The sequence below is a fragment of the Genypterus blacodes genome, unplaced genomic scaffold (assembly GCF_046128005.1).
Source record: "Genypterus blacodes isolate CSIRO-AG114 ecotype Tasmania unplaced genomic scaffold, CSIRO-AGI_Gbla_v1 ptg000028l_1, whole genome shotgun sequence".
Taxonomy (NCBI): Eukaryota; Metazoa; Chordata; class Actinopteri; order Ophidiiformes; family Ophidiidae; genus Genypterus; species Genypterus blacodes.
In genome coordinates this window covers 4,465,255-4,490,847 of record NW_027466841.1, presented here as the reverse complement: position 1 = coordinate 4,490,847, position 25,593 = coordinate 4,465,255, and the positions used below count along the sequence as shown (strand labels likewise).

Below are 25,593 nucleotides of genomic sequence, written 5' to 3'. Positions count from 1 at the left end.
TGGTCCTCCTCCCTCATGTTTCACTCCCTCTGTCAACACGCAATTTCTCTCGGGAGAATAAAGTTGTATCTTATCTTTTCTGAAATGTTAGTGTTCTTCTGATGAAGGTGTTGCACACTTGAAGAAAGTAATACTCTCAACGGCGTGCTGGGAAAAGTTTTTCGTTTAATCCAAAGTTTCCACAATACAGCTCACTTCACCATTTACATCCTCTGCCTTCCGTTCTCAGTGGCTACTTCTTCTCTCTCTCACCGTTATGCAACTGCATTATATCCCAGTACTACAGCGCCACTTCTGGCCAAAACATGCAACAACATCGTAACAAAAGAAAATAAAAGGCCACAACTTAATGGAAAAGGGACCAAAGAAAAGACTAAATGGGGGGTATGTCACACTCTCCCCTGCTTAACTAAATGTCGTCCCGACATTTCCCGTCTCAGTTCATCCTGTTTAAGACAATTTGATCACTTCCAGGTTAGAGTCCATTATTCAAGACACATATCTAATGACAGATTTCACATCACACTTATCTCCCCTTAATGTCATGTGTTAAACAGAGGAAGTCATTGTGCACTATGACAACTATCTATTTACTCCGCTGTGTTCACGGGCAGCTTGTCTTGACTGGAATAGGCGTGATCTTTGACCTGTAGCGAAATCACATAGAATCTCACACTTCATATATTCTAATAACTCTTTTCTTCATATCATTTCGTTATAAGAGTCTCTTTACAGTTAGTCTTTTCAACCATACTCCTGTAAATACAATGTCTTACAACCACCATTTCCTCTTCAGTTATATTTGTGCGATTCTAAATGTGAGAACTGACTTTGTGTGGGCCTATATAAACTAAAAGTATTTTTTTTCTTTTAAACAACACATTAACATTTTCCATCCATCATATGACTTTGACATGAACTAACAAATTGTATTCATCTTAAAACTGGATGGCTTGAACTTACAACTTTAAAGTGCATCATATAATCTCATAACTTTAATTCAATTAACTGTGGGCTGCCCCAACCTATCATATGCGAGTGTTTTGGGTGCAGGTCTATTTCTGAAAGGATATCGTCTCGCAGGTGGTGAAGATGATGGATACTCTTCTCCCTCATTGCTTGCGGTCTCCAGCTCAGCCTCTTCTATATCCTCACTCAGGCCTGCTGTCACAGTCACTTCATTTTCCAGTCCAGTCCCGATCTGTTCTTCTTGCTCTCTGTCCGTGTCTGATGTCCACAGGGTCTGTTCTCCCATCACATCGTCTCCCTCAGGTGCTGGTGTTGCAGCCCGTGGCTGAAACTCTGTAGCCTCTGGTCTGAGGTTCCTTCTGGTTTGTGCTGCGGAGTCTCCTTGGGGCCATCTGGACATGCATCGCCAGTCATCCTCTTCAGAGTCAGATGAACACTCGGGTTCTGCATTCTGTTTTGTCGGTGTCTTTTTCTCTTTGTGTGGTCTCTCACCTCTTTTCTTTTCAGGCTTGTGTGACTCAACTGGCAGGAAGTCACACGGGAGCAGCAGATTTCGATGAAGCACTCTGGTGCGGCCCTGGCCATCCTCTGGTTGTACTTCATAAACTGGACTTTCTGGGTGTTTTCTCTTGACCACTACATGGACTTTGTCTTCCCAGAATGACCTGAGTTTTCCGGGTCCACCTCTTTCAGTCAAGTTCCTAATGAGAACTCTGCAGCCAGGATACAGCTCTGCACCTTGAACCTTCCGGTCATACAGGTTTTTCCCCCTCTCTCCGCTTGCCTTCGCAGCCTTGGAGGCTAACTGGTACGCCTCCTCCATCCTCTGTTTCCATTTCTTGGCATAGTCATCATGAGATGCACTGCCATCACTGTGGGGGATACTGAACATGATGTCAATAGGCAATCTGGGGTTACGACCAAAGAGCAGGTAATATGGTGCGTATCCAGTGGACTCATTGCGCGTGCAATTGTAGGCGTGTATTACTTTGGCAAGAGAATTCTTCCAATCTGCTTTAGCTTGGTCATCTAGGTTACGCAACATGGCCAGCAGGGTGCGGTTGAAGCGTTCCACTTGACCGTTTCCCTGGGGGTGGTACGGGGTGGTGCGAGAACCTTGGATGCCAGAGTATTTTTGGAGCTCTGCAAACAACTTATTCTCAAATTCTCTACCCTGATCATGGTGTAATTTCGTGGGGAAGCCGAATTTGAGGACAAAGTCACCGAATATCTTCTCAGCTGCAGTTCGAGCACTGTTGTTAGTACATGCATACGCCTGAGCGAATCGTGTAAAATGGTCCATGACCACCAGAATGTACTCATATCCTCCTTTACACTTCTCTAGGTGCATGAAGTCAATTGAGACCAGCTCAAAGGGGTATGTTGTCACAATACTGGTAAGTGGTGCTCTTACTGCTTTCTGTGGTCTTTTCCGTTTCACACAGCTACAGACCTTGTTGATGTGATGCTCAACGTCTCTCTGCATATGAGGCCAAAAGAAACGCTCACGGATCAGATGGAGTGTCCGTTCAACGCCCAAGTGTCCCATCTCTTCATGCAGCTCTCTCAGGATGAGGGGACGGAACTTTGGAGGCACAACCAGTTGTGTGCGTGTTGCTGTCTGTCGCCGGAGAACATCCTCAGCATCAATCACCAACTTCGCTTTCTCCCTTGCAAACACTGCCAACTCACTGTGAGTGTCTTTCACCCTCGGCCACTGCTGTTGTGCGACCTGCTGTTTCACCTGCTTCAGCAGTAGATCCTCGTCTTGAGCGGCTCTCAGTGCTTGAGGGGCGATCTGCTTTGCTGCGTTCATCCGCGGCTCACTGCTCAGCTCTGCGATGGCTGTGGTGATGGTCACTGGACACAGCAACGGCTCTCTCTCCACCTGGTGAACTGACAACCCTTTGGAGACACTGGCCAAGATCTCAGACTGTATCTTTTGTGAACAGGTTAGCATATACTTCTCTATGTCAAGGGGCATTCTCGATAGCCCGTCTGCGTCAGAGTTAGACTTCCCTGGCCTGTACTTAATTGAAGTCTGCCAATTCAGCCACCCATCTCAGCAACGTGGCATTCAATTTAGCTGTTGTCAGCACATATGTCAGAGGGTTATTATCTGTATATACTACAAACGATGGAGTGTAATACAAATAATCCCTAAACCTCTCGCATATAGCCCATTTCATTGCTAAAAACTCTAGCTTACAAAAATGTAGATGGTAATTCTTCTCTGGAGCAGAGAGTGTGCGGGAGCCATACGCAATGACCTTTAACCTTCCCTCCTGTTTTTGATAGAGCACCGCTCCAAGTCCATCCTGGGACGCATCACAATGCATAATGAACGGTTCTTCAAAGTTTGGGTAGCCCAGCACAGGAGGACTGGAGAGGTAATCTATCAGCTGACTGAGAACTGTACTGTGTTCTTCTGTCCACCTGATACGTTGATGTGAGGGTACCTGGCTTTGCTTTGTCTTTCTCACCCCAGCCTTCTGCTTCTTTGTGCCTTTAGGGGTCTCACTGCCTGGTATCTCAGCGCACAGCAGTGCATAGAGAGGCTTAGCTATGCGAGAGAAGTTTGGGATATAGGCTCGGTAGTATGAGATGAATCCTAGCACTTTCCGCACCTCACCCACTGTCGCTGGCTTCCTCTGCTTCATCTCTTGCACTGGGGCTACTTCTGCAGGATCCATTGTGTAGCCTTCCTTCGATACGATCTTTCCCAGAAATCTGACCTGGTTCTTAAAGAGCTCACATTTCTTTGCAGTCAATTTCACCCCGTGCTGTTGGTAGCGCTGAAGCACTTTTCTCACATCTTTCAGGTGATTATCAAATGTTTGGCTATGAACCAGATTATCGTCTAGATATGGCTCGCAAATTTCATCTCTGAGTCCAGATAGACACTCCTCCATGCTGCGCTGGAATTCGGAGGGTGCTGTAGACAAGCCAAAAGGGATTCGGATCCACTCATATAGGCCCCAGGGTGTTATAAAAGCTGTGAGTGGTCTACTACTTTCTTCCACGAACCCCTGATGGTAGGCCTTGCCTTGATCTAACACTGAAAACCATGCACTCCCATGTAAACTATCTAGCATATCTTGAATGCGGGGAATAGGGTGGCGATCTGGCAGAGACTTACGGTTGAGTTCTCTGTAGTCACAGCACAGACGGAGGTTCCCATCTTTTTTCCGCACACAGACAATGGGAGATGAGTAATGTGACCTAGATTTTTGGATCCAGCCCCTATTTAACAAGTCTTCTAAGTACTGTTTTACTTCTTTGTGAAGTGGCTTAGGCACAGACACATAGGTACGTCTTACCGGTGTTGTATCTGTGAGTCTGATTTTCAGTTGTAGGGAAGGGATGTATCCCACATCATCATCGTCTCTGGCGAACGCTCTGCATTCCTCCCTCAACATCTGCTTCACTTGTCGCTGCTGAGCAAGGGGGAGGTGAATCAGTGTGATTGGTGGGTCCCACCTTTCCTCGTCCACCGCTGTCCTTCCATCAGGCTCAGGCTCATCCTCCCTGCTGACCTCTGGACGTTCGACTGGAGAAGCTGGTCGGGGAGTGACTGGCTTGGCGTCCACTGGATAGACAGCTTTGACCAGTTGAACCTGCCCCAACACTGTGCGTGGGCTCAGGGTGACATCATGACAGGTGTTATTGGTGATGGGCAGTGCTATGCGAGAATATGTCCCTTCGCTAAGAGTCATCATGCTCTCTGACATTCTCAGGCCATCTGGCCAGGGGGCATGTTCATCAGGCAGAAAAAGGGCTTCTTGACTGGACAGTAGAGGACCTGTTCTCACAGCACATTTTATAGTTCTCACCTGACCTGCTGGGATCACTTCCTTCTGCCTACCCACTCTCACTAGGCCGTCACTGCACTCAGGGTCACTGTTTTGAATAATTTTCACTAACATTTCAGTCTTTTTACAGCTAAAAGAGAAAGCTGTGCTCACAGCCTGTGTTATTACTTCATGTGGACCCTCCACACCATTCTTTAACAACAGTTCAATTACATTGTAACCAACGATTGGCTCTTCTGCTGCTCCTTTCTCACCTGTCACGAGCATGGGCACCTGAAGCGTGAACTCTGGAGCATGTGATGGGTCTAGGTGGAACGTGACCTCCACCCAGCCTAGGAAAGGGATGTCGGTCTGGTTGACAGCTTTCCCCACAAAAGGACCAGGGCCGAGGAGTTCTTCAGTGCTCCGTACCTTCACCTCTGGGATGCAGTTCTTCCTCCGGGTCTCATTGATAAGGCAGACTTGCGATCCAGTGTCCCATAAGGCTTGAGTCTTCACCCCATCTAGGTAGCAACTCACCATGCACTTCTTTCCAATAAGTCTCAGCAGCTGTGAATGGTGACGAGGGGAGATGTGGCTAATATAAGCAGAACCTGCCAATCTTCCACCTGGGGAACACCTTTCTGCTCGCAGTCTCTCTTCTAATTGTACAATGCTTTCTCTAAGAATAGTAGGGGTGTTGAGTGACCTGCTATGCTGTTCTTGAGTGTCAGGGGAGGTACATTCTACAGTCTGTCCTTTGATATTAGCTGAATCAGTGTTGCCTCTTGAGTTCCTTTGGCCTCTGCATCCTCTTGAGAGGTGTCCACTCAGGCCACATTTGAAGCAGTGGTCACACTGTTCCTCTTCACCCCGGTCTTGACATCCTCTGCATGCCCTCTACCCTCTGTTTTGGAACTGGTGAGATGGTCGTGCTGAGTACTGAACATTCTTCCTCAGCTCAGCCACTTCCTCTCTCAGCTGTTTCACTGCATCCATCAGTTCAGTTTCTGAAGAGCTTTTTGGAGTTTTTATCTTCTGACTTTTAACACTGGCCTTGACTGAAGTGCTGTGTTCAGATGGCTGGTCATTGTCTGTTTCCCTGTCACTATACAGCTGGTAAGTAGTTGTTTCTGTTTTTAGCTCATTTATTCTGGCTGGCTTATTTGGGATACTTTTCTTCAATTTCTGCTGTGTCTCCCAATCAACAGCAGCAGCATCATTCATTTTCTCTATCAATATCTCGTCAGTCACTCCTAGATCATCTAGGTGAGGTTTCAGCTGCATTTTAACATTATCACTCAGTAGTCCTGTACTGACTGACCTAAGAAACTTCTTCTGAATGAGGTCTGGGCTATACTGTACATCTGAGCTGGCATCTTCTGCAGCCGCCAGTAGCCTCTCTTTGAGTTCAACTGCACGAAAAAGAAAATTCTGAGGGGATTCTTTTGCATCTTGAGTTATGTTAATGAGTCTGTGGAACATATCTGTAGTGTTGTTTTCTTTGAAATGGGCTTTAAGAATCGTCTTCAACTGCACGAGTGTCAAATTATTTTTGGCTTCCAGCATATCACGTAAACTGAGCCCTGGTGTAGCAGCTTTTACTACGGCTTCAACAATTTCTACATCACTGTGGCCTTTACGAGTCTATTTGGTACATGAGGTTAGTGTATGATAACTTGTCTTTCTGCCCCAATTCACCTATCTGGCCATTAATCCGAAACTCGCGTCTGATAACCACTTCAGGGGCTCTGGAGAATGGGAGTTCTGGCGGGCTAGCCGTCCTGTTCATTTTTTCCCGAAGCCGACTCATTTCCTCCTCGAGCATTTTGGTCGACGTCTGGAATGTCAACTGCATTTCAGCATACTGTTTTTGTAGCTTTTGTAGCTCCTCTTCATTTTTATCATACCTCTCTGGTTTGGGCGCGTTTTCTCTCAATCGCTTAGCTGTAGCTAACAACTCTTGCCCAAATGTCTCTGCTACATCTTGTTCCTCCACTTCAAAAGCATTCTCTACTGACTCATTAATTGCTCGGATCAACGTGTGTTTCTTCTCCTTGTCTGATGAAACTTTAGCTCGGATACACACTTCTTTAAGCTGTTCCACGTTTAGCCGACACAGTAGCTCCGTTAGCTGATCCTGTAACTGCTCCAGCTCCATTTTGCGTGTTCCAACGTTCGTTCTTTTTTTTTTTCTTCAGACTTCTTTTTTGTATCACGTTGAGTCCCTGTTCGGGCGCCAATTTTGTTGCACACTTGAAGAAAGTAATACTCTCAACGGCGTGCTGGGAAAAGTTTTTCGTTTAATCCAAAGTTTCCACAATACAGCTCACTTCACCATTTACATCTCCCGCCTTCCGTTCTCAGTGGCTACTTCTTCTCTCTCTCACCGTTATGCAACTGCATTATATCCCAGTACTACAGCGCCACTTCTGGCCAAAACATGCAACAACATCGTAACAAAAGAAAATAAAAGGCCACAACTTAATGGAAAAGGGACCAAAGAAAAGACTAAATGGGGGGTATGTCACAAAGGCATCATGTAAATTGTGATATACATGAACTTGAGTGTAGTCATGTGTACACGGTGACTTGAACTGGGTCTGTCTCACCTATAAAGAGCCTCTGTGTGGCTCCTCTCCTTGTTTACGGCCATACCACTCTGAACACGCCCGATCTCTTCTGATCTCAGAAGCTAAGCAGCGTCCGGCCAGGTTAGTACTTGGATGGGAGACAGCCTGGGAATACCAGGTGCCGTTAGCATTTTGGCCCTCTGAGCAGCAGGCCTCACCTGGTCCTCCTTCCTCATGTTTCACTCCCTCTGTAAACACGCAATTTCCCTCGGGAGAATAAAGTTGTATCTTATCTTATCTTATATGAAAGCATACATTCAGAAAATGAGTATTGCACATGGTCATAATATGAGAAGATTGAATGCACATGAGAAGTGAAGAACACGAGCCACTGTGTGACAATGATGATGATGAGGATGAAAGTGAGCGTCAGAGATGTAAGTGGTCCCTCTGTATGTTCTATGTGATGATTATCAGTTTCATTAGGTAAGACTTCATTATCCAGAAATGTGTGTTTCTGATGAAGGCATCATGTAAATTGTGATATACATGAACTTGAGTGTAGTCAAGTGTACACGGTGACTTGAACTGGGTCTGTCTCACCTATAAAGAGCCTCTTGGTGGCTGCTCTCCTCGTTTACGGCCATACCACTCTGAACACACCCGATCTCGTCTGATCTCGGAAGCTAAGCAGCGTCGGGCCAGGTGAGTACTTGGATGGGAGACCGCCTCGGAATACCCGGTGCAGTAAGCATTTTGGCCCTCTGAGCAGCAGGCCTCACCTGGTCCTCCTCCCTCATCTTTCACTCCCTCTGTGAACACGCAATTTCCCTCGGGAGAATAAAGTTGTATCTTATCTTATCTGAAATGTTAGTGTTCTTCTGATGAAGGCATCATGTAAATTGTGATATACATGAACTTGAGTGTAGTCATGTGTACACGGTGACTTGAACTGGGTCTGTCTCACCTATAAAGAGCCTCTGTGTGGCTGTTCTCCTCGTTTACGGCCATACCACTCTGAACACGCCTGATCTCGTCTGATCTCGGAAGCTAAGCAGCGTCGGGCCAGGTTAGTACTTGGATGGGAGACCGCCTGGGAATACCCGGTGCCGTAAGCATTTTGGCCCTCTGAGCAGCAGGCCTCACCTGGTCCTCCTCCCTCGTGTTTCACTCCCTCTGTCAACACCCAATGTCCCTCGGGAGAATAAAGTTGTATCTTATCTTATCTTATATGAAAGCATACATTCAGAAAATGAGTATTGCACATGGGCATAATATGAGATGATTGAATGCACATGAGGAGTGAAGTACACGAGCCACTGTGTGACGATGATGATGATGATGATGATGATGATAATGTTGATGAAAGTGAGCGTCAGAGATGTTAGTGGTCCCTCTTTATGTTCTATGTGATGATTATCAGTTTCATTAGGTAAGACTTCATTATCCAGAAATGTGTGTTTCTGATGAAGGCATCATGTAAATTGTGATATACATGAACTTGAGTGTAGTCATGTGTACACGGTGACTTGAACTGGGTCTGTCTCACCTATAAAGAGCCTCTGTGTGGCTGCTCTCCTCGTTTACGGCTATACCACTCTGAACACGCCCGATCTCGTCTGATCTCGGAAGCTAATCAGCGTCGGGCCAGGTTAGTACTTGGTTGGGAGACCACATGGGAATACCCGGTGCCGTAAGCATTTTGGCCCTCTGAGCAGCAGGCCTCACCTGGTCCTCCTCCCTCATGTTTCACTCCCTCTGTCAACACGCAATTTCCATCTGGAGAATAAAGTTGTATCTTATCTTATCTGAAATGTTAGTGTTCTTCTGATGAAGGCATCATGTAAATTGTGATATACATGAACTTGAGTGTAGTCATGTGTACACGGTGACTTGAACTGGGTCTGTCTCACCTATAAAGAGCCTCTATGTGGCTGCTCTCCTCGTTTACGTCCATAACACTCTGAACACGCCCGATCTCGTCTGATCTCGGAAGCTAATCAGCGTCGGGCCAGGTTAGTACTTGGATGGGAGACCGCCTGGAAATACCCGGTGCCGTTAGCATTTTGGCCCTCTGAGCAGCAGGCCTCACCTGGTCCTCCTCCCTCATGTTTCACTCACTCTGTGAACACGCAAGTTCCCTCGGGAGAATAAAGTTGTATCTTATCTTATCTTATATGAAAGCATACATTCAGAAAATGAGTATTGCACATGGGCATAATATGAGAAGATTGAATGCACATGAGAAGTGAAGTACACGAGCCACTTTGTGACGATGATGATGATGATGATGAAAGTGAGCGTCAGAGATGTAAGTGGTCCCTCTGTATCTTCTATGTGATGATTATCAGTTTCATAAGGTAAGACTTCATTATCCAGAAATGTGTGTTTCTGATGAAGGCATCATGTAAATTGTGATATACATGAACTTGAGTGTAGTCATGGGTACACGGTGACTTGAACTGGGTCTGTCTCACCTATAAAGAGCCTCTGTGTGGCTGCTCTCCTCGTTTACGGCCATACCACTCTGAACACGCCCGATCTCGTCTGATCTCGGAAGCTAATCAGGGTCGGGCCAGGTTAGTACTTGGATGGGAGACCGCCTGGGAATACCCGGTGCCGTAAGCATTTTGGCCCTCTGAGCAGCAGGCCTCACCTGGTCCTCCTCCCTCATGTTTCACTCCCATGTCAACACGCAATTTCCCTCGGGAGAATAAAGTTGTGTCTTATCTTATCTGAAATGTTAGTGTTCTTCTGATGAAGGCATCATGTAAATTGTGATATACATGAACTTGAGTGTAGTCATGTGTACACGGTGACTTGAACTGGGTCTGTCTCACCTATAAAGAGTCTCTGTGTGGCTGCTCCCCTCGTTTACGGCCATACCACTCTGAACACGCCCGATCTCGTCTGATCTCGGAAGCTAAGCAGCGTCGGGCCAGGTTAGTACTTGGATGGGAGACCGCCTGGGAATACCCGGTGCCGTAAGCATTTTGGCCCTCTGAGCAGCAGGCATCTGGTCCTCCTCCCTCATGTTTCACTCCCTCTGTCAACACCCAATGTCCCTCGGGAGAATAAAGTTGTATCTTATCTTATCTTATATGAAAGCATACATTCAGAAAATGAGTATTGCACATGGGCATAATATGAGATGATTGAATGCACATGAGAATTGAAGTACACGAGCCACTGTGTGACGATGATGATTATAATGATGATGATGATGATGACAGTGAGCGTCAGAGATGTTAGTGGTCCCTCTTTATCTTCTATGTGATGATTATCAGTTTCATTAGGCAAGACTTCATTATCCAGAAATGTGTGTTTCTGATGAAGGCATCATGTAAATTGTGATATACATGAACTTGAGTGTAGTCATGTGTACACGGTGACTTGAACTGGGTCTGTCTCACCTATAAAGAGCCTTTGTGTGGCTGCTCTCCTCGTTTACGGCCATACCACTCTGAACACGCCCGATCTCGTCTGATCTCGGAAGCTAAGCAGCGTCGGGCCAGGTTAGTACTTGGATGGGAGACCGCCTGGGAATACCCGGTGCCGTAAGCATTTTGGCCCTCTGAGCAGCAGGCCTCACCTGGTCCTCCTCCCTCATGTTTCACTTCCTCTGTCAACACGCAATTTCCCTCGGGAGAATAAAGTTGTATCTTATCTTATCTGAAATGTTAGTGTTCTTCTGATGAAGGCATCATGTAAATTGTGATATACATGAACTTGAGTGTAGTCATGTGTACACGGTCACTTGAACTTGGTCTGTCTCACCTATAAAGAGCCTCTGTGTGGCTGCTCTCCTGTTTTACGGCCATACCACTCTGAACACGCCCGATCTCGTCTGATCTCAGAAGCTAAGCAGCGTTGGGCCATGTTTGTACTTGGATGGGAGACCGCCTGGGAATACCCGGTGCCGTTAGCATTTTGGCCCTCTGAGCAGCAGGCCTCACCTGGTCCTCCTCCCTCATGTTTCACTCCCTCTGTAAACACGCAATTTCCCTCGGGAGAATAAAGTTGTATCTTATCTTATCTTATTTGAAAGCATACATTCAGAAAATGAGTATTGCACATGGTCATAATATGAGAAGATTGAATGCACATGAGAAGTGAAGTACACGAGCCACTGTGTGACGATGATGATGATGACGATGATGATGATGATGAAAGTGAGCGCCAGAGATGTTAGTGGTCCCTCTTTATGTTCTATATGATGATTATCAGTTTCATTAGGTAAGACTTCATTATCCAGAAATGTGTGTTTCTGATGAAGGCATCATGTAAATTGTGATATACATGAACTTGAGTGTAGTCATGTGTACACGGTGACTTGAACTGGGTCTGTCTCACCTATGAAGAGCCTCTGTGTGGCTGCTCTCCTCGTTTACGGCCATACCACTCTGAACACGCCCGATCTCGTCTGATCTCAGAAGCTAAGCAGCGTCAGGCCAGGTTAGTACTTGGATGGGAGACCGCCTGGGAATACCCGGTGCCGTAAGCATTTTGGCCCTCTGAGCAGCAGGCCTCACCTGGTCTTCCTCCCTCATGTTTCACTCCCTCTGTCAACACGCAATTTCCCTCGGGAGAATAAAGTTGTATCTTATCTTATCATATATGAAAGCATACATTCAGAAAATGAGTATTGCACATGGTCATAATATGAGAAGATTGAATGCACATGAGAAGTGAAGTACACGAGCCACTGTGTGACGATGATGATGATGAAAGTGAGCGTCAGAGATGTAAGTGGTCCCTCTGTATGTTCTATGTGATGATTATCAGTTTCATTAGGTAAGACTTCATTATCCAGAAATTTGTGTTTCTGATGAAGGCATCATGTAAATTGTGATATACATGAACTTGAGTGTAGTCATGCGTACACGGTGACTTGAACTGGGTCTGTCTCACCTATAAAGAGCCTCTGTGTGGCTGCTCTCCTCGTTTACGGCCATACCACTCTGAACACGCCTGATCTCGTCTGATCTCGGAAGCTAAGCAGCGTCGGGCCAGGTTAGTACTTGGATGAGAGACCGCCTAGGAATACCCGGTGCTGTAAGCATTTTGGCCCTGTCAGCAGCAGGCCTCACCTGGTCCTCCTCCCTCATGTTTCACTCACTCTGTGAACACGCAAGTTCCCTCGGGAGAATAAAGTTGTATCTTATCTTATCTTATATGAAAGCATACATTCAGAAAATGAGTTTTGCACATGGGCATAATATGAGAAGATTGAATGCACATGAGAAGTGAAGTACACGAGCCACTGTTTGACGATGATGATGATGAAAGTGAGCGTCAGAGATGTAAGTGGTTCCTCTGTATGTTCTATGTGATGATTATCAGTTTCATTAGGTAAGACTTCATTATCCAGAAATGTGTGTTTCTGATGAAGGCATCATGTAAATTGTGATATTGTGGTGATTATACATAATTCCCCCTCGGACTATGGTGTGGGTAGGTGTGTTCCCCACGGTGGTTAAAAGGGCGAGGACTTCCGGTCCGTAGGTGTTGTTGTTCTGCTGTATTGATTGTACGAGACGAGTGAATCCGCATGTCTATAAAGTGGACGTTAAAACTCAATACGCAGCCTCCGACTCCCGTCCTTCGGCACTACACTGGTGACCCTGACGCGAGTCTCGACGAAGTATCCGAGACTGGACTGAACATGGCCGTTTTTCTCAAATTGCCGGAGTTTTGGGAGACGTCCGCGGCGGCATGGTTCGCACAGACGGAAGCTCAATTCGCCCTCCGCGGGATAACGGATGACGACACACGCTATTTCCACGTCGTCTCCGCACTGGGGAGCTCTGCAGCGGCCCGGACAGTGGGGTGTATTACTTGTCTTCCTGCCCTGGAGAAATATGCAGCATTCAAGACTCTCCTGCTCAAAACCTTCGAGCTGTCACGGCCGGAACGAGCCCGACGCCTGTTCGCTATTCACGGCCTCAGAGACAGTAAGCCCTCAGAGCACATGGAGATGATGCTGAACCTGCTAGGTAAAGAAGAGCCAAATTTCCTGTTCATGGAACTGTTCCTTCGGCACATGCCGCCACACGTGCAAACAGCCTTAACTAATACAACTATCACGGAGCCACGAGCTTTCGCCGAGGAGGCTGATCGCTTTTTCCTGGCTACCCAGCGTTTCGCCCCTGAGGTGCTAGCCCCGACGCGCAGCTACATGCCCCCCAGCAGAGGAATGCTAACTACAGGAGACCCTGTGACTGCTGACGGCCGCACAAATTCAGGCATGTGCTACTTCCATGCGCGTTTCGGCGCTAAAGCTAAGAGATGCCGGCCCCCTTGCAACTATGTACCGGCGGGAAACGACAGGGCCCACGTTCAGTTGTAGCCGTGAGCGTGGGTGCAACAAGCAGACTACTATTCATTAAGGACACCCTCTCCAGGCGTAACTTCCTCTGCGACACCGGAGCTAACAGGAGCGTTTTGCCGGCCACGAGGAGTGACACCGCCAGCGGAGGCTACGGCCCCCCATTGACGTCTGCTAACGACACCCCTATCCACACCTATGGCACAAAGACTGTGAACCTGTGTCTCGAGGGCCGGCAGTTTACGTGGGATTTTGTTACGGCCGACATTTCCTTCCCCATCCTCGGTGCGGATTTCCTGTGCGCTCATGGACTACTAGTGGACGTCAAGAACAGCCGCTTGGTAGACGCATTGACATTCTCCTCGCTTGCTTGTGTCCGCGGTGAGGCAACATACGGCGGACTCTCCAGCTCTCTTGCTGAGGGGGACAGATATCAACGCCTACTTGGTGAGTTTCCTAGCCTGACGAAGCCCACCTTTTCCGCCACTGCCATCAAGCACGGGGTTGAACACCACATTGACACTAAGGGCCCCCCGGTCTACGCTAGGGCCCGGCGGCTCAATCCTGTCAGGCTGGCAGTCGCCAGGTCAGAGTTTGCCAACATGGAGTGCCTGGGCATTATCCACTGCTCTGACAGCCCATGGGCCTCACCCCTCCACATCGTCCCTAAACCAGATGGCGGTTGTCGTCCGTTCGGAGACTACCGCCGCCTTAACGACGCTACCACACCGGACCGCTACCCGGTCCCCCACATCCAGGATTTCTCCGCACATCTGGCTGGCAAACTGGTTTTCTCCAAAGTGGATCTGGTGCGGGGCTACCACCAAGTCCCGGTGCACCCTGCAGACATCCCCAAAACGGCGGTGGTCACGCCGTTCGGACTGTTTGAGTTCCTGCGGATGCCGTTTGGACTTAAGAACGCTGCACAGTCTTTCCAGCGGTTGATGGATTCGACGCTAAGAGACATGCCGTTCATTTTCGTTTACCTAGACGATATTCTCGTTGCCAGCTCCTCGGAGGGAGAGCACCAAGTACACCTCCGGGATCTCTTCAAAAGGCTCGACCAGCACGGCTTGATTATCAACCCTGCGAAGTGCGTGTTCGGGTTGCCCTCCATCCAATTCCTCGGACATATGGTGAGCAAAGAGGGGGCTGCCCCCCTCCCTGCAAAGGTGGAGGCCGTGTCCGCCTTTCCAAGACCGCACACAGCTCGTGCACTCCGGGAGTTTCTGGGGATGGTGACCTTTTATCACCGGTTCATCCGCCGGGCCGCCCACACTATGCGCCCGCTATACGAGGCTCTTTAGGGTAAGTCCCCCGGTCAGGCCGTCGACTGGACGGCTGAGAGGGATGCCGCGTTCGATGCTACCAAAGCCGCCCTGAGCCAAGCCACCATGCTGGCCCACCCGTCGCACAAGGCCCCCATCGCTATCACCACGGACGCGTCTGATTATGCTGTGGGAGCGGTGCACGAGCAATGGGTCGACGGCGCCTGGCAGCCACTCGCCTTTTTCAGCCGCCAGTTGACCCCCAGGGAGCGCAAGTACAGTGCGTTTGACAGAGAGCTCCTCGGCCTCTGGTTGGCAGTCCGCCATTTCAGGTTCCTGCTGGAAGGTCGAGAGTTTACGGCATTCGTGGATCATAAGCCGCTCACGTTCTGCATGTCCAAGGTGGCCGAGCCGTGGTCGGCCCGCCAGCAGCGTCAGCTCTCCTTCATATCGGAATACACCACGGACATCCGACACGTCGCCGGAAAGGACAACGTGGTGCTCTGTGTGGCTGCTCTCCTCGTTTACGGCCATACCACTCTGAACACGCCCGATCTCGTCTGATCTCGGAAGCTAAGCAGCGGCGGGCCAGGTTAGTACTTGGATGGGAGACCGCCTGGGAATACCCGGTGCCGTAAGCATTTTGGCCCTCTGAGCAGCAGGCCTCACCTGGTCCTCCTCCCTCATGTTTCACTCCCTCTGTCAACACGCAATTTCCCTCGGGAGAATAAAGTTGTATCTTATCTTATCTTATATGAAAGCATACATTCAGAAAATGAGTATTGCACATGGGCATAATATGAGAAGATTGAATGCACATGAGAAGTGAAGTACACGAGCCACTGTGTGACGATGATGATGATGACGATGATGATGATGATGAAAGTGAGCGTCAGAGATGTTAGTGGTCCCTCTTTATGTTCTATATGATGATTATCAGTTTCATTAGGTAAGACTTCATTATCCAGAAATGTGTGTTTCTGATGAAGGCATCATGTAAATTGTGATATACATGAACTTGAGTGTAGTCATGTGTACACGGTGACTTGAACTGGGTCCGTCTCACCTATGAAGAGCCTCTGTGTGGCTGCTCTCCTCGTTTACGGCCATACCACTCTGAACATGCCCGATCTCGTCTGATCTCGGAAGCTAAGCAGCGTCGGGCCAGGTTAGTACTTGGATGGGAGACCGCCTGGGAATACCCGATGCCGTAAGCATTTTGGCCCTCTGAGCAGCATGCCTCACCTGGTCTTCCTTCCTCATGTTTCACTCCCTCTGTCAACACGCAATTTCCCTCGGGAGAATAAAGTTGTATCTTATCTTATCTGAAATGTTAGTGTTCTTCTGATGAAGGCATCATGTAAATTGTGATATACATGAACTTGAGTGTAGTCATGCGTACACGGTTACTTGAACTTGGTCTGTCTCACCTATAAAGAGCCTCTGTGTGGCTGCTCTCCTCGTTTACGGCCATACCACTCTGAACACGCCTGATCTCGTCTGATCTCAGAAGCTAAGCAGCGTCGGGCCAGGTTAATACTTGGATGGGAGACCGCCTAGGAATACCCGGTGCCGTAAGCATTTTGGCCCTCTGAGCAGCAGGCCTCACCTGGTCCTCCTCCCTCATGTTTCACTTCCTCTGTCAACACCCAATTTCCCTCGGGAGAATAAAGTTGTATCTTATCTTATCTTATATGAAAGCATACATTCAGAAAATGAGTATTGCACATGGGCATAATATGAGAAGATTGAATGCACATGAGAAGTGAAGTACACGAGCCACTGTGTGACGATGATGATGATGATGATGAAAGTGAGCGTCAGACATGTAAGTGGTCCCTCTGTATGTTCTATGTGATGATTATCAGTTTCATTAGGTAAGACTTCATTATCCAGAAATGTGTGTTTCTGATGAAGTCATCATGTAAATTGTGATATACATGAACTTGAGTGTAGTCATGCGTACACGGTGACTTGAACTGGGTCTGTCTCACCTATAAAGAGCCTCTGTGTGGCTGCTCTCCTCGTTTACGGCCATACCACTCTGAACACGTCTGATCTCGGAAGCTAAGCAGCGTCGGGCCAGGTTACTACTTGAATGGGAGACCGCCTGGGAATACCCGGTGCAGTAAGCATTTTGGCCCTCTGAGCAGCAGGCCTCACCTGGTCCTCCTCCCTCATGTTTCACTCCCTCTGTCAACACGCAATTTCCATCTGGAGAATAAAGTTGTATCTTATCTTATCTGAAATGTTAGTGTTCTTCTGATGAAGGCATCATGTAAATTGTGATATACATGAACTTGAGTGTAGTCATGTGTACACGGTGACTTGAACTGGGTATGTCTCACCTATAAAGAGCCTCTGTGTGGCTGCTCTCCTCGTTTACGGCCATACCACTCTGAACACGCCCGATCTCGTCTGATCTCGGAAGCTAAGCAGCGTCGGGCCAGGTTAGTACTTGGATGGGAGACCGCCTGGGAATACCCGGTGCAGTAAGCATTGTGGCCCTCTGAGCAGCAGGCCTCACCTGGTCCTCCTCCCTCATGTTTCACTCCCTCTGTGAACACGCAATTTCCCTCGGGAGAATAAAGTTGTATCTTATCTTATCTGAAATGTTAGTGTTCTTCTGATGAAGGCATCATGTAAATTGTGATATACATGAACTTGAGTGTAGTCATGTGTACACGGTGACTTGAACTGGGTCTGTCTCACCTATAAAGAGCCTCTGTGTGGCTGCTCTCCTCGTTTACGGCCATACCACTCTGAACACGCCCGATCTCGTCTGATCTCGGAAGCTAAGCAGCGTCGGGCCAGGTTAGTACTTGGATGGGAGACCGCCTGGGAATACCCTGTGCCGTAAGCATTTTGGCCCTCTGAGCAGCAGACCTCACCTGGTCCTCCTCCCTCATGTTTCACTCCATCTGTCAACACCCAATGTCCCTCGGGAGAATAAAGTTGTATCTTATCTTATCTTATATGAAAGCATACATTCTGAAAATGAGTATTGCACATGGGCATAATATGAGATGATTGAATGCACATGAGGAGTGAAGTACACGAGCCACTGTGTGACGATGATGATGATGATGATGATGATGATGATGATGATGATGATGATGAAAGTGAGCGTCAGAGATGTTAGTGGTCCCTCTTTATGTTCTATGTGATGATTATCAGTTTCATTAGGTAAGACTTCATTATCCAGAAATGTGTGTTTCTGATGAAGGCATCATGTAAATTGTGATATACATGAACTTGAGTGTAGTCATGTGTACACGGTGACTTGAACTGGGTCTGTCTCACCTATAAAGAGCCTCTGTGTGGCTGCTCTCCTCGTTTACGGCCATACCACTCTGAACACGCCCGATCTCGTCTGATCTCGGAAGCTAATCAGCGTCGGGCCAGGTTAGTACTTGGATGGGAGACCGCCTGGGAATACCCGGTGCCGTAAGCATTTTGGCCCTCTGAGCAGCAGGCCTCACCTGGTCCTCCTCCCTCATGTTTCACTCCCTCTGTCAACACGCAATTTCCCTCGGGAGAATAAAGTTGTATCTTATCTTTTCTGAAATGTTAGTGTTCTTCTGATGAAGGCATCATGTAAATCGTGATATACATGAACTTGAGTGTAGTCATGTGTACACGGTGACTTGAACTGGGTCTGTCTCACCTATAAAGAGCCTCTGTGTGGCTGCTCTCCTCGTTTACGGCCATACCACTCTGAACACGCCTGATCTCGTCTGATCTCGGAAGCTAAGCAGCGTCGGGCCAGGTTAGTACTTGGATGGGAGACCGCCTGGGAATACCCGGTGCCGTAAGCATTTTGGCCCTCTGAGCAGCAGGCCTCACCTGGTCCTCCTCCCTCATGTTTCACTCCCTCTGTCAACAACCAATGTCCCTTGGGAGAATAAAGTGGTATCTTATCTTATCTTATATGAAAGCATACATTCAGAAAATGAGTATTGCACATGGGCATAATATGAGATGAGTGAATGCACATGGGGAGTGAAGTACAGGAGCCACTGTGTGACGATGATGATGATGATGATGATGATGATGATGAGGATAAAAGTGAGCGTCAGAGATGTAAGTGGTCCCTCTGTATGTTCTATGTGATGATTATCAGTTTCATTAGGTAAGACTTTATTATCCAGAAATGTGTGTTTCTGATGAAGGCATCATGTAAATTGTGATATACATGAACTTGAGTGTAGTCATGCGTACACGGTGACTTGAACTGGGTCTGTCTCACCTATAAAGAGCCTCTGTGTGGCTGCTCTCCTCGTTTACGGCCATACCACTCTGAACACGCCTGATCTCGTCTGATCTCGGAAGCTAAGCAGCGTCGGGCCAGGTTAGTACTTGGATGGGAGACCGCCTGGGAATACCCGGTGCCGTAAGCATTTTGGCCCTCTGAGCAGCAGGCCTCACCTGGTCCTCCTCCCTCATGTTTCACTCCCTTTGTCAACAACCAATGTCCCTCGGGAGAATAAAGTTGTATCTTATCTTATCTTATATGAAAGCATACATTCAGAAAATGAGTATTGCACATGGGCATAATATGAGATGGTTGAATGCACATGAGGAGTGAAGTACAGGAGCCACTGTGTGACGATGATGATGATGATGATGATGATGATGATGAGGATGAAAGTGAGCGTCAGAGATGTAAGTGGTCCCTCTGTATGTTCTATGTGATGATTATCAGTTTCATTAGGTAAGACTTCATTATCCAGAAATGTGTGTTTCTGATGAAGGCATCATGTAAATTGTGATATACATGAACTTGAGTGTAGTCATGTGTACACGGTGACTTGAACTGGGTCTGTCTCACCTATAAAGAGCCTCTGTGTGGCTGCTCTCCTCGTTTACGGCCATACCACTCTGAACACGCCTGATCTCGTCTGATCTCGGAAGCTAATCAGCGTCTGGCCAGGTTAGTACTTGGATGGGAGACCGCCTGGGAATACCCGGTGCAGTAAGCATTTTGGCCCTCTGAGCAGCAGGCCTCACCTGGTCCTCCTCCCTCATGTTTCACTCCCTCTGTCAACACGCAATTTCCCTCGGGAGAATAAAGTTGTATCTTATCTTATCTGAAATGTTAGTGTTCTTCTGATGAAGGCATCATGTAAATTGTGATATACATGAACTTGAGTGTAGTCATGCGTACACGGTGACTTGAACTGGGTCTGTCTCACCTATAAAGAGCCTCTGTGTGGCTGCTCTCCTCGTTTACGGCCATACCACTCTGAACACGCCTGATCTCGTCTGATCTCGGAAGCTAAGCAGCGTCGGGCCAGGTTAGTACTTGGGTGGGAGACCGCCTGGGAATACCCGGTGCCGTAAGCATTTTGGCCCTCTGAGCAGCAGGCCTCACCTGGTCCTCCTCCCTCATGTTTCACTCCCTCTGTCAACAACCAATGTCCCTCGGGAGAATAAAGTGGTATCTTATCTTATCTTATATGAAAGCATACATTCAGAAAATGAGTATTGCACATGGGCATAATATGAGATGATTGAATGCACATGGGGAGTGAAGTACAGGAGCCACTGTGTGACGATGATGATGATGATGATGATGATGATGATGAGGATAAAAGTGAGCGTCAGAGATGTAAGTGGTCCCTCTGTATGTTCTATGTGATGATTATCAGTTTCATTAGGTAAGACTTTATTATCCAGAAATGTGTGTTTCTGATGAAGGCATCATGTAAATTGTGATATACATGAACTTGAGTGTAGTCATGTGTACACGGTGACTTGAACTGGGTCTGTCTTACCTATAAAGGGCCTCTGTGTGGCTGCTCTCCTCGTTTACGGCCATACCACTCTGAACACGCCCGGTCTCGTCTGATCTCTGAAGCTAATCAGCGTCGGGCCAGGTTAGTACTTGGATGGGAGACCGCCTGGGAATACCCGGTGCCGTAAGCATTTTGGCCCTCTGAGCAGCAGGCCTCACCTGGTCCTCCTCCCTCATGTTTCACTCCCTCTGTCAACACGCAATTTCCCTCGGGAGAATAAAGTTGTATCTTATCTTATCTGAAATGTTAGTGTTCTTCTGATGAAGGCATCATGTAAATTGTGATATACATGAACTTGAGTGTAGTCATGCGTACACGGTGACTTGAACTGGGTCTGTCTCACCTATAAAGAGCCTCTGTGTGGCTGCTCTCCTCGTTTACGGCCATACCACTCTGAACACGCCTGATCTCGTCTGATCTCGGAAGCTAAGCAGCGTCGGGCCAGGTTAGTACTTGGATGGGAGACCGCCTGGGAATACCCGCTGCCGTAAGCATTTTGGCCCTCTGAGCAGCAGGCCTCACCTGGTCCTCCTCCCTCATGTTTCACTCCCTTTGCCAACAACCAATGTCCCTCGGGAGAATAAAGTTGTATCTTATCTTATCTTATATGAAAGCATACATTCAGAAAATGAGTATTGCACATGGGCATAATATGAGATGATTGAATGCACATGAGGAGTGAAGTACAGGAGCCACTGTGTGACGATGATGATGATGATGATGATGATGATGATGAGGATGAAAGTGAGCTTCAGAGATGTAAGTGGTCCCTCTGTATGTTCTATGTGATGATTATCAGTTTCATTAGGTAAGACTTCATTATCCAGAAATGTGTGTTTCTGATGAAGGCATCATGTAAATTGTGATATACATGAACTTGAGTGTAGTCATGTGTACACGGTGACTTGAACTGGGTCTGTCTCACCTATAAAGAGCCTCTGTGTGGCTGCTCTCCTCGTTTACGGCCATACCACTCTGAACACGCCCGATCTCGTCTGATCTCGGAAGCTAAGCAGCGTCGGGCCAGTTTAGTACTTGGATGGGAGACCGCCTGGGAATACCCGGTGCAGTAAGCATTTTGGCCCCCTGAGCAGCAGGCCTCACCTGGTCCTCCTCCCTCATGTTTCACTCCCTCTGTGAACACGCAATTTCCCTCGGGAGAATAAAGTTGTATCTTATCTTATCAGAAATGTTAGTGTTCTTCTGATGAAGGCATCATGTAAATTGTGATATACATGAACTTGAGTGTAGTCATGTGTACACGGTGACTTGAACTGGGTCTGTCTCACCTATAAAGAGCCTCTGTGTGGCTGCTCTCCTCGTTTACGGCCATACCACTCTGAACACGCCCGATCTCGTCTGATCTCGGAAGCTAATCAGCGTCTGGCCAGGTTAGTACTTGGATGGGAGACCGCCTGGGAATACCCGGTGCAGTAAGCATTTTGGCCCTCTGAGCAGCAGGCCTCACTTGGTCCTCCTCCCTCATGTTTCACTCCCTCTGTCAACACGCAATTTCCCTCGGGAGAATAAAGTTGTATCTTATCTTATCTGAAATGTTAGTGTTCTTCTGATGAAGGCATCATGTAAATTGTGATATACATGAACTTGAGTGTAGTCATGCGTACACGGTGACTTGAACTGGGTCTGTCTCACCTATAAAGAGCCTCTGTGTGGCTGCTCTCCTTGTTTACGGCCATACCACTCTGAACACGCCTGATCTCGTCTGATCTCGGAAGCTAAGCAGCGTCGGGCCAGGTTCGTACTTGGATGAGAGACCGCCTAGGAATATCAGGTGCCGTAAGCATTTTGGCCCTCTGAGCAGCAGGCCTCACCTGGTCCTCCTCCCTCATGTTTCACTCACTCTGTGAACACGCAAGTTCCCTCGGGAGAATAAAGTTGTATCTTATCTTATCTTATATGAAAGCATACATTCAGAATCGAGTATTGCACATGGGCATAATATGAGAAGATTGAATGCACATGAGAAGTGAAGTACACGAGCCACTGTGTGATGATGATGATGATGATGATGATGATGATGATGAAAGTGAGGGTCAGAGATGTTAGTGGTCCCTCTTTATGTTCTATGTGATGATTATCAGTTACATTAGGTAAGACTTCATTATCCAGAAATGTGTGTTTCTGATGAAGGCATCATGTAAATTGTGATATACATGAACTTGAGTGTAGTCATGTGTACACGGTGACTTGAACTGGGTCTGTCTCACCTATAAAGAGCCTCTGTGTGGCTGCTCTCCTCGTTTAAGGCCGTACCACTCTGAACACGCACAATCTCGGATGCTAAGCAGCGTCGGGCCAGGTTAGTACTTGGATGGGAGACCGCCTGGGATTACCCGGTGCCGTAAGCATTTTGGCCCTCTGAGCAGCAGGCCTCACCTGGTCCTCCTCCCTCATGTTTCACTCCCTCTGTCAACACGCAATTTCCCTCGGGAGAATAAAGTTGTATCTTATCTTTTCTGAAATGTTAGTGTTCTTCTGATGAAGGCATCATGTAAATCGTGATATACATGAACTTGAGTGTAGTCATGTGTACACGGTGACTTGAACTGGGTCCGTCTCACCTATAAAGAGCCTCTGTGTGGCTGCTCTCCTCGTTTACGGCCATACCACTCTGAACATGCCTGATCTCGTCTGATCGCGGAAGCTAAGCAGCGTCGGGCCAGGTTAGTACTTGGATGGGAGACCGCCTGGGAATACCCGGTGCCGTAAGCATTTTGGCCCTCTGAGCAGCAGGCCTCACCTGGTCCTCCTCCCTCATGTTGCACTCCCTCTGTCAACACGCAATTTCCCTCGGGAGAATAAAGTTGTATCTTATCTTACTTTATATGAAAGCATACATTCAGAAAATGAGTATTGCACATGGGCATAATATGAGAAGATTGAATGCACATGAGAAGTGAAGTACACGAGCCACTGTTTGACAATGATGATGATGATGATGAAAGTGAGCATCAGAGATGTTAGTGGTCCCTCTTTATGTTCTATGTTATGTCAGACGAGATCGTGCATGTTATATTGATATATGGACAAATAAAGGTTGTTGACTCTCAAAAAAAAAAAAAGGAACAAGGGAAAGAAATCAAAGACAATATGGTCGTAACAGTGTAAACACATGGTAATATACAATGATTGTGATTGTGTGATTGTGGAATATTTAAATAAATAGACAACGCAACTAATGAATCCGATGGTTCTGAATAACCTAACATAACAGAATATAGGAAACAAATAGTAATGGCAATGTCACGAGCTGCTGTTGATTTGCTAATGTTTATAAGTTATGACAGTAGCAATGCTGTACTGTACATTGGATTTTGTAATTTGATTACTTGCTCATTTCATAATGGACTGGTCTGAAAGAGCCTTGTTGACTTGCATCTGACCCTGGGAGTCGATCTGTTCTATTTGTTTGTTCTTGGCTTGTGCTGCTCCAAGATTCTGGCAAACTATTTAATAACATTTTGCTTTTATGAAAGCACACATTCAGAAAATGAGTATTGCACATGGTCATAATATGAGAAGGTTGAATGCACATGAGAAGTGAAGTACACGAGCCACTGTGTGACGAAGATGATGATGATGATGATGATGATGATGATGATGATGAAAGTGAGCGTCAGAGATGTTAGTGGTCCCTCTTTATGTTCTATGTGATGATTATCAGTTTCATTAGGTAAGACTTCATTATCCAGAAATGTGTGTTTCTGATGAAGGCATCATGTAAATTGTGATATACATGAACTTGAGTGTAGTCATGTGTACACGGTGACTTGAACTGGGTCTGTCTCACCTATAAAGAGCCTCTGTGTGGCTGCTCTCCTCGTTTACGGCCATACCACTCTGAACACGCCTGATCTCGTCTGATCTCGGAAGCTAAGCAGCGTCGGGCCAGGTTAGCACTTGGATGGGAGACCGCCTGGGAATACCTGGTGCAGTAAGCATTTTGGCCCTCTGAGCAGCAGGCCTCACCTGGTCCTCCTCCCTCATGTTTCACTCCCTCTGAGAACACGCAATTTCCCTCGGGAGAATAAAGTTGTATCTTATCTTATCAGAAATGTTAGTGTTCTTCTGATGAAGGCATCATGTAAATTGTGATATACATGAACTTGAGTGTAGTCATGTGTACACGGTGACTTGAACTGGGTCTGTCTCACCTATAAAGAGCCTCTGTGTGGCTGCTCTCCTCGTTTACGGCCATACCACTCTGAACACGCCCGGTCTCGTCTGATCTCGGAAGCTAATCAGCGTCGGGCCAGGTTAGTACTTGGATGGGAGACCGCCTGGGAATACCCGGTGCCGTAAGCATTTTGGCCCTCTGAGCAGCAGGCCTCACCTGGTCCTCCTCCCTCATGTTTCACTCCCTCTGTCAACACGCAATTTCCCTCGGGAGAATAAAGTTGTATCTTATCTTATCTGAAATGTTAGTGTTCTTCTGATGAAGGCATCATGTAAATTGTGATATACATGAACTTCAGTGTAGTCATGCGTACACGGTGACTCGAACTGGGTCTGTCTCACCTATAAAGAGCCTCTGTGTGGCTGCTCTCCTCGTTTACGGCCATACCACTCTGAACACGCCTGATCTCGTCTGATCTCGGAAGCTAAGCAGCGTCGGGCCAGGTTAGTACTTGGATGGGAGACCGCCTGGGAATACCCGCTGCCGTAAGCATTTTGGCCCTCTGAGCAGCAGGCCTCACCTGGTCCTCCTCCCTCATGTTTCACTCCCTTTGTCAACAACCAATGTCCCTCGGGAGAATAAAGTTGTATCTTATCTTATCTTATATGAAAGCATACATTCAGAAAATGAGTATTGCACATGGGCATAATATGAGATGATTGAATGCA

The 25,593-nt window shown here is 47.4% G+C and overlaps 25 non-coding genes and 6 pseudogenes across 25 annotated transcripts; all 31 read left to right on the top strand.

The window, feature by feature from the left end:
• The first annotated feature begins 7,404 nt into the window (after nt 1-7,404).
• On the top strand, nt 7,405-7,523 carry LOC142993815 (5S ribosomal RNA; annotated as a pseudogene).
• Nucleotides 7,524-7,968: 445 nt separating this feature from the next.
• On the top strand, nt 7,969-8,087 carry LOC142993723 (5S ribosomal RNA). The gene has a single exon (XR_012961240.1). It is a non-coding gene; the product is annotated as a 5S ribosomal RNA (ribosomal RNA).
• A 245-nt stretch (nt 8,088-8,332) lies between these two features.
• LOC142993781 (5S ribosomal RNA) lies at nt 8,333-8,451 on the top strand. The gene has a single exon (XR_012961292.1). It is a non-coding gene; the product is annotated as a 5S ribosomal RNA (ribosomal RNA).
• A 463-nt stretch (nt 8,452-8,914) lies between these two features.
• Nucleotides 8,915-9,033, top strand: LOC142993700 (5S ribosomal RNA). The gene has a single exon (XR_012961217.1). It is a non-coding gene; the product is annotated as a 5S ribosomal RNA (ribosomal RNA).
• Nucleotides 9,034-9,278: 245 nt separating this feature from the next.
• Nucleotides 9,279-9,397, top strand: LOC142993811 (5S ribosomal RNA; annotated as a pseudogene).
• Nucleotides 9,398-9,842: 445 nt separating this feature from the next.
• LOC142993851 (5S ribosomal RNA) lies at nt 9,843-9,961 on the top strand. Its single transcript, XR_012961311.1, has one exon. It is a non-coding gene; the product is annotated as a 5S ribosomal RNA (ribosomal RNA).
• Nucleotides 9,962-10,205: 244 nt separating this feature from the next.
• LOC142993834 (5S ribosomal RNA) lies at nt 10,206-10,324 on the top strand. Its single transcript, XR_012961297.1, has one exon. It is a non-coding gene; the product is annotated as a 5S ribosomal RNA (ribosomal RNA).
• Nucleotides 10,325-10,778: 454 nt separating this feature from the next.
• On the top strand, nt 10,779-10,897 carry LOC142993718 (5S ribosomal RNA). Its single transcript, XR_012961235.1, has one exon. It is a non-coding gene; the product is annotated as a 5S ribosomal RNA (ribosomal RNA).
• A 245-nt stretch (nt 10,898-11,142) lies between these two features.
• On the top strand, nt 11,143-11,261 carry LOC142993795 (5S ribosomal RNA; annotated as a pseudogene).
• Nucleotides 11,262-11,718: 457 nt separating this feature from the next.
• On the top strand, nt 11,719-11,837 carry LOC142993722 (5S ribosomal RNA). Its single transcript, XR_012961239.1, has one exon. It is a non-coding gene; the product is annotated as a 5S ribosomal RNA (ribosomal RNA).
• Nucleotides 11,838-12,276: 439 nt separating this feature from the next.
• Nucleotides 12,277-12,395, top strand: LOC142993757 (5S ribosomal RNA). Its single transcript, XR_012961273.1, has one exon. It is a non-coding gene; the product is annotated as a 5S ribosomal RNA (ribosomal RNA).
• Nucleotides 12,396-15,451: 3,056 nt separating this feature from the next.
• LOC142993804 (5S ribosomal RNA) lies at nt 15,452-15,570 on the top strand. The gene has a single exon (XR_012961294.1). It is a non-coding gene; the product is annotated as a 5S ribosomal RNA (ribosomal RNA).
• A 457-nt stretch (nt 15,571-16,027) lies between these two features.
• Nucleotides 16,028-16,146, top strand: LOC142993706 (5S ribosomal RNA). The gene has a single exon (XR_012961223.1). It is a non-coding gene; the product is annotated as a 5S ribosomal RNA (ribosomal RNA).
• A 245-nt stretch (nt 16,147-16,391) lies between these two features.
• LOC142993703 (5S ribosomal RNA) lies at nt 16,392-16,510 on the top strand. The gene has a single exon (XR_012961220.1). It is a non-coding gene; the product is annotated as a 5S ribosomal RNA (ribosomal RNA).
• A 445-nt stretch (nt 16,511-16,955) lies between these two features.
• LOC142993837 (5S ribosomal RNA) lies at nt 16,956-17,064 on the top strand (annotated as a pseudogene).
• A 245-nt stretch (nt 17,065-17,309) lies between these two features.
• Nucleotides 17,310-17,428, top strand: LOC142993637 (5S ribosomal RNA). Its single transcript, XR_012961157.1, has one exon. It is a non-coding gene; the product is annotated as a 5S ribosomal RNA (ribosomal RNA).
• A 245-nt stretch (nt 17,429-17,673) lies between these two features.
• On the top strand, nt 17,674-17,792 carry LOC142993640 (5S ribosomal RNA). Its single transcript, XR_012961160.1, has one exon. It is a non-coding gene; the product is annotated as a 5S ribosomal RNA (ribosomal RNA).
• A 472-nt stretch (nt 17,793-18,264) lies between these two features.
• On the top strand, nt 18,265-18,383 carry LOC142993850 (5S ribosomal RNA). The gene has a single exon (XR_012961310.1). It is a non-coding gene; the product is annotated as a 5S ribosomal RNA (ribosomal RNA).
• Nucleotides 18,384-18,628: 245 nt separating this feature from the next.
• LOC142993769 (5S ribosomal RNA) lies at nt 18,629-18,747 on the top strand. Its single transcript, XR_012961285.1, has one exon. It is a non-coding gene; the product is annotated as a 5S ribosomal RNA (ribosomal RNA).
• Nucleotides 18,748-19,210: 463 nt separating this feature from the next.
• Nucleotides 19,211-19,329, top strand: LOC142993758 (5S ribosomal RNA). The gene has a single exon (XR_012961274.1). It is a non-coding gene; the product is annotated as a 5S ribosomal RNA (ribosomal RNA).
• Nucleotides 19,330-19,792: 463 nt separating this feature from the next.
• On the top strand, nt 19,793-19,911 carry LOC142993790 (5S ribosomal RNA; annotated as a pseudogene).
• Nucleotides 19,912-20,156: 245 nt separating this feature from the next.
• LOC142993863 (5S ribosomal RNA) lies at nt 20,157-20,275 on the top strand. Its single transcript, XR_012961323.1, has one exon. It is a non-coding gene; the product is annotated as a 5S ribosomal RNA (ribosomal RNA).
• Nucleotides 20,276-20,738: 463 nt separating this feature from the next.
• Nucleotides 20,739-20,857, top strand: LOC142993754 (5S ribosomal RNA). Its single transcript, XR_012961271.1, has one exon. It is a non-coding gene; the product is annotated as a 5S ribosomal RNA (ribosomal RNA).
• A 245-nt stretch (nt 20,858-21,102) lies between these two features.
• Nucleotides 21,103-21,221, top strand: LOC142993730 (5S ribosomal RNA). Its single transcript, XR_012961247.1, has one exon. It is a non-coding gene; the product is annotated as a 5S ribosomal RNA (ribosomal RNA).
• A 463-nt stretch (nt 21,222-21,684) lies between these two features.
• LOC142993708 (5S ribosomal RNA) lies at nt 21,685-21,803 on the top strand. The gene has a single exon (XR_012961225.1). It is a non-coding gene; the product is annotated as a 5S ribosomal RNA (ribosomal RNA).
• A 245-nt stretch (nt 21,804-22,048) lies between these two features.
• LOC142993775 (5S ribosomal RNA) lies at nt 22,049-22,167 on the top strand. The gene has a single exon (XR_012961290.1). It is a non-coding gene; the product is annotated as a 5S ribosomal RNA (ribosomal RNA).
• Nucleotides 22,168-22,412: 245 nt separating this feature from the next.
• On the top strand, nt 22,413-22,531 carry LOC142993778 (5S ribosomal RNA; annotated as a pseudogene).
• An 810-nt stretch (nt 22,532-23,341) lies between these two features.
• Nucleotides 23,342-23,460, top strand: LOC142993749 (5S ribosomal RNA). The gene has a single exon (XR_012961266.1). It is a non-coding gene; the product is annotated as a 5S ribosomal RNA (ribosomal RNA).
• Nucleotides 23,461-24,570: 1,110 nt separating this feature from the next.
• On the top strand, nt 24,571-24,689 carry LOC142993768 (5S ribosomal RNA). The gene has a single exon (XR_012961284.1). It is a non-coding gene; the product is annotated as a 5S ribosomal RNA (ribosomal RNA).
• A 245-nt stretch (nt 24,690-24,934) lies between these two features.
• Nucleotides 24,935-25,053, top strand: LOC142993656 (5S ribosomal RNA). Its single transcript, XR_012961175.1, has one exon. It is a non-coding gene; the product is annotated as a 5S ribosomal RNA (ribosomal RNA).
• Nucleotides 25,054-25,298: 245 nt separating this feature from the next.
• On the top strand, nt 25,299-25,417 carry LOC142993729 (5S ribosomal RNA). The gene has a single exon (XR_012961246.1). It is a non-coding gene; the product is annotated as a 5S ribosomal RNA (ribosomal RNA).
• The last annotated feature ends 176 nt before the right edge of the window (nt 25,418-25,593 follow it).